The following is a 5,671-nucleotide window of genomic DNA, read 5'->3' as shown; positions in this document are numbered from 1 at the left end:
TATCATGAATGTGCACAACAAATTTTATGACAAACTGCTGAGAAGTTGCTGAGATATTAACATTACCATCCTCAGTCCCTAATAGGGCAAAAATATCCAGTAAATGGTACACTTTATGGTTTTCATGATAACCATGCATCACTAATATTCCATGTGCATATTTATGGAACTCAGTGCCTGCCTGCATCTATATATATTATATGTCTGTACAGTGCATGCAGCTGTTTGCATTTACTCAAAGTGTGAGTGTCTTCAGATGTTTAAAGACCTTTTGTTCGTGCCTTATTGTCGACACTTTAGACACAGAAAAACAACTGCAGTGCATTCCTTGGTCTGTGTGACTGGGTTGGTTACACCCTGGTCCACTGTGGCTGATCTGGCACTTAAACTGGACATTAACTGGATGCTTGGACCTAAAGTCGCTCCCTCCTCGCCGCTGAATGTGTCAAAGTGGTGTCATGACCTCAAATGAAACTTTTTTGGTCCATTTTATTTCCCAAAGCTGCACTCATAAGGGTTCCAAAAGGGTTCTTCCTTTTCTGCCCAGAACCATTTGCATCTGACAAACCCTTTTTTGAGAAAAGGGATCTTCACAGGTTCTTTGAAGATTAAGGGTTTAATTAAGAACCATTTTTTAAGAGAGAGTTCTTGAAGGATTGTTGAAAGCATGGGTGTTAAAAGATCCTCACCTTCACATGTTCAAATGTTTACCCATGTTTGAAATGTTATTTTTTAATGTGGATGTATCTGGAATCATCTGGGAAATATAGGCGGTCACAACAATATGTTTCTAAGAGCGACATTAAGGTCATCACACATCCTCCTAGAGAACAGGTGTGATATATCAATAGTGATTATTAAGAGAGGAAGTGTAGGTGCTGTGGGATGAGGGTGGGGAAGAACTTTTCTTTAAAAGAAAGATAGGAGATCAGATAGGAGAATTGAGCTTTATTTTAAATCCAGTGGAAGACTGTAGCTGCCATCCTAAAACCAAAGAAGAAGAATAGTGAATAATTTGGCCTACCTACCCTTGATTACGAGTTTGTTCACAGCCTGTCACATCTGTCTAGAAGTGTGATTACCTGACTATGTGTGTGAGTTCATGCTAGAAGCTGGTGTGAAGTGACAAGATCCAAAACGTCAGAGAATCAAGGTAAGCTATTATAATGTGCCCATACTCCTACTGCTGTCACTGCACCCTGCATTACTTTGTTGTTGATATAATGAATAATATGGTGTAGTAAGTAGACCTTGGCATTATGCTACTGTGTTTTTTTTCTTCCCTCTCTATGTCACCAGTGCTGGAGATTACAAGAATTCACCTGCGGGGGACAGTCTGATCTACCTGACTTGTGTCTTATCTGTCATGTTGCCAATTCCATTGGTCCTATATTCAATTTTGAATTCTGATCTCCTACACCAGGTGGAATTTTATAAACTGCATGCCGATTGGTTTGGTAATTTGATTGATTGCATACCAGGGAATATGTACCATTTCAAGGAATAGTTTGACATTTTGGGCTTTGTGCTTCTTATTTTGTTTTGCAGAAAGTTAGATGAGAAGATTGATACCACTTTTATCTGTATTCTAAATATGAAGTTATCCTCAGCAGGTGGTTAGCTAGCTTAGCATAAAGAGTTAAAGCAAGAGGATGTAGTTAGCATGGCTCTGTCCAAAGTTCAGAAATACCCATAAAGTTTTTCCTGTTTCCAGTCTTTGTGCTTGGCTAAGCTAACAGTTTCCTGGCTGTATTTAATGGACAAATGTAAGAGTGGTATAGACCTTGAGAAGTCTCAGCAACAAAGAAACATTTTTTTCCCCCAAATGTGAAACTATTGCTTTATAACAGTATGAAGTCATATTGGTTCTGCATTATTACTTTATGTGGTCTTATACAGGAGCATGGTGTCAAAATAAAATTTGAAGATAGTTATAGTTTATATTTTGCTCATATGGTGCATATGCCTAAATAAAGTTACCAGAATGTCTAAAACTAGTAGACAATGGAGCTCATTAATTTATTTCAGCATAGGAGCACTGGCTGGTTTGATAGGAACTTTCTAATTTGTTATCATAACGGTACAACTCAGTACCATGTGTGGGAGGAGGCTAAAAAGAGGCCAAACAATACATTTTAACACAAGGGCCACTTAAACTCCAGTCAAGATTGAAAGTTCTGTTGCAGTGCTACTAATCTGGGCATAGTTACTGAAAGTGACAAAACATGCTTAATTCTGCAGTGTTTAATTAAACCTAAATCAGCATGCACTGAAATAGCAGCATTAACTGTTTATTTTGAATTTATGATTTTGGGTTGTGGTGTGTTTTGTAATACAGTATTTAGTCTAAAAGTCTTATAAATTAATCCAAAGCAATATGGAGTGTTCACAGTGATCTGTAATGATGTGTGCTGCAGTGCTGCCCTCTAGTGAGATTAGGGATGGATGATGCAAATCGCCGCAATCTGGTAACACTGCAGAACATCTACACCCACACATACTTCAGCAGCAACACCTCACAGATGCCTCGAAGTCAGAAACAAACAGAGAGCACTGTAAAAATTTTAAAATTAATTTATTATATGTCTTTGTCATAGAACTCATTACTTTTTGTTCATGGTTAACATACAGCCATTCATATAGAGAACAAATGAGTTTTTTTATTCATCATTTTCAATTAACTTAGAAATTTACACTCTTCTTAGTCACCCCGCAGACGAGAAAAATATCCTTTTTTCAAAAGTATCTTTTCTCATTTGTGTTTTTTTTCCCCTGAGGGAAAAGGCCCTCTGCCTCCTCCTCCTCTTCTTCATTTCTCTCTCTTTCATTTGGATGAACGGATGTAGAGGCAAGGGAACACCTGAACACACTGGCACAATGATGAACACAGGCAAAGGGCTGATGTGCACTGGGAGCTGAACACGAGCCACAAAACAACACACCCAATCTTTTTCTCTTCCCTCTCTATCACACATACACACACATTCCATAAGCTACAGTACATAAACACACTCTCTCACACATACGCACGTTCTCCCGCACACCGATTACAGAGACCCATTAAGCCATTTCAAAATAATAGCAAAAATAAATGACCCCAGAAACAAAATTAAGCCCCAACGATGATATAAAAAATAAAACTATGCGACCATATACAATCATTATCAGTGCATGGGGACCAAGGGAGGCAGGGGTTTCAGGTTGTGTTATTGTACAATGTCACAATATGTAATAGGGTTTGCTCATATATAGCCATGGTGTCAAAATTAAAAAGGGGAAAAAAAAATATTTCCTTGCCTTTCATCCTCTCCTGACAGCTTTTGCAAACAACTTACAAATACCTTAATGACTGGTTTGAGTTTTTAGGTTGGGGTGTTCTTGTATGTTATGTATTTTAGGTGTTTGCACTGGTGAAAAGATGAACCACAATTCTAAGTATGACCACTTTCTACTAATCTCTCCAATCTCATTTAGGTCAGCTGACAAAGCACAGACAAAGTGCTGCAACCAGTCCCCTTTCACAAGGATTTTGTCCAATAAAAACACACCCAAACCGAGTCATCTAACCTACTTTCATTATCCCTCTCACATTGTAAACCTTATATATTTTTTTTTTTAACACAACAAAGGCTGTGTAAAGAGTGGAGGGACAAATCTGGCAACGTGGCAGGAGGGTGGAGAGGATTAGATTGGATATGGACCTGGCAACCAGCCCTCTTGGTTAATTGGCTGCAGACAGCACTCTGCCCCGGGGACATGAGACCGGGTGGCAGCACCATGCCTAGTGCCAGTCATCTGCCAAGGCTGTATTGTTGATGTGTGTGTGGAAATGTGTGTGAATGTGTGTGTCGGAGCAACATGATGTCTTTTGTCAGTTAGTCATTTGTCCTTTTTCAAGGACAAGATGGACGGAAGGCGGAGGAAGTTGTTTGTGTGATATGCGAGAGGACAAGCAGGATGCCTCCTAGTGTGAAGACAGGCCTGTGTGTGTGTGTGTGAGAGGGAGGGCCTTTTTGGCCCTCTGTTTTCTATTACACTTTGTTTTTGTACTTTTTTCTGTAACTTCATCCACTGGCAGCTTGATATTTAATGTCTTTTTACAGCGGTGTTGTGTGTGGTGTGGTATGTGAATTAATCTGAGTGTGTGTGTGTTGTAAGCTCATAACGACCGTGTCTCAGCATACTTGCTTAGAATAACTTCCACTCCACCTCACAGGTCTTTTACCTCTTTGATTGCCCTAAAAGGGGACTTACATACTGTGGAGGCCATCTTGTTTCTCTCTCTTAACAGTTTTTGTTATTTCCATGGCACATCTTTCTTATGACTTAAACAGCATCCATAACCACTTGATTTATGAGTTGCTTTTTTGTTGAATAATTTTATGTTTAAACAGTGGTTGTTTTTCCATTGTTTTTAGCATTGATTCTTAAATAATTTTCCTACCTTCACACATGCACAGCATGTGTAACACTTACAGATAACTAACAGCACTCACATACACGCACAAAGACACACAGAACAGCCTCTGTCTTTTTACTGTGGTCTGATTGTGGCCATGTCCTCTGTTGGTCAAACAGTCAGACCACTGTAGCTGCTCTGTTTGTGCCCTTGCGCTGTTATCCGTGATCGCTATGAAGCTTTGCCATGTGTGACAAAAACATTTTGTCGTTGCTGCAGCCACTTTTAGAACCGGTTTAGCCAGAGACCGCCTGAGAGGAACCCAGCTTACAAAAAAAACTGCCATTTTTGCCCTCATTTTTTTTAATGTTCTGTGCTGTCTGACAGCAAACTGATGCTGTTTGATGCTTTTTTGTGTTTGTGTTTTTTTTCCTCTTTTATCACTGATATCCTGTTTTTTTCCTCCAATTAGAGAACAATTGTCAAACAGACAAAAAAGAGAGGAACATAAAAAAGAAAGAAAGATTATCTCTTTTTGCAAAAAAGCTTTTTATTTGAGTTGCATTGCTGAATGCATATAGTACTTCTGCCTGTAAAACTCATGAATCTGCACCTTATTGGAGGGATTGTTGTTTTTTTGTTTTGTTTTAATGCGTTACATAAAATATATATAGGGGGATGTATCTGTTTGTTTTTTGTTCATGTTTTTTGATAAAAAGATGAAGCAACAAAGAAAGAAAGCTGTTTGCTAGTCAGGCAATGTATTGTATTGTCAAACAGGTTATGGTTATGATTTTGCTTAATTGAATGCCAGGTCCCTTCATCATAAACTGTTACTGGTGTTTGTTGTGGGACGGCTTCATTAAGCAGCATCAGAAAATAAGTGTCGAAAAAAAGACTGATGAACGGGCAAATGGGAGAAAGAATAGATTGGACACTGATTAAAAAAACATATCTTTTGAATCCTTAGGTCCATGAAACTACAAACCGTTTGTGAGCACAGACCTGCAAATTAAGTGACTTTTGAAAAAGGATACCTGCTACCTAAAGCCTGAACACAGTGTTTAATCCAAGCAATTTTTTATGGATAGAGAATATTGAAGACAAAACACAAAAACCCTTTTTACAACATGTTGCTTTTGTTGGTCCAGACTAAAAAAAAATGTGGTAATTAAGACAAGTATGACTGTCTGGCTTAATTACTGCTGCTTAGTGAACTTTGGCCACACACACACACACAACACACACAACACACACACACACACACACACA

This window comes from Morone saxatilis, unplaced genomic scaffold (genome assembly GCF_004916995.1).
Source record: "Morone saxatilis isolate NCDOM2014 unplaced genomic scaffold, NCSU_SB_2.0 Contig17, whole genome shotgun sequence".
NCBI lineage: Eukaryota > Metazoa > Chordata > Actinopteri > Moronidae > Morone > Morone saxatilis.
The sequence above is the reverse complement of the archived record's forward strand: the minus strand, read 5'-3'. Positions refer to the sequence as shown.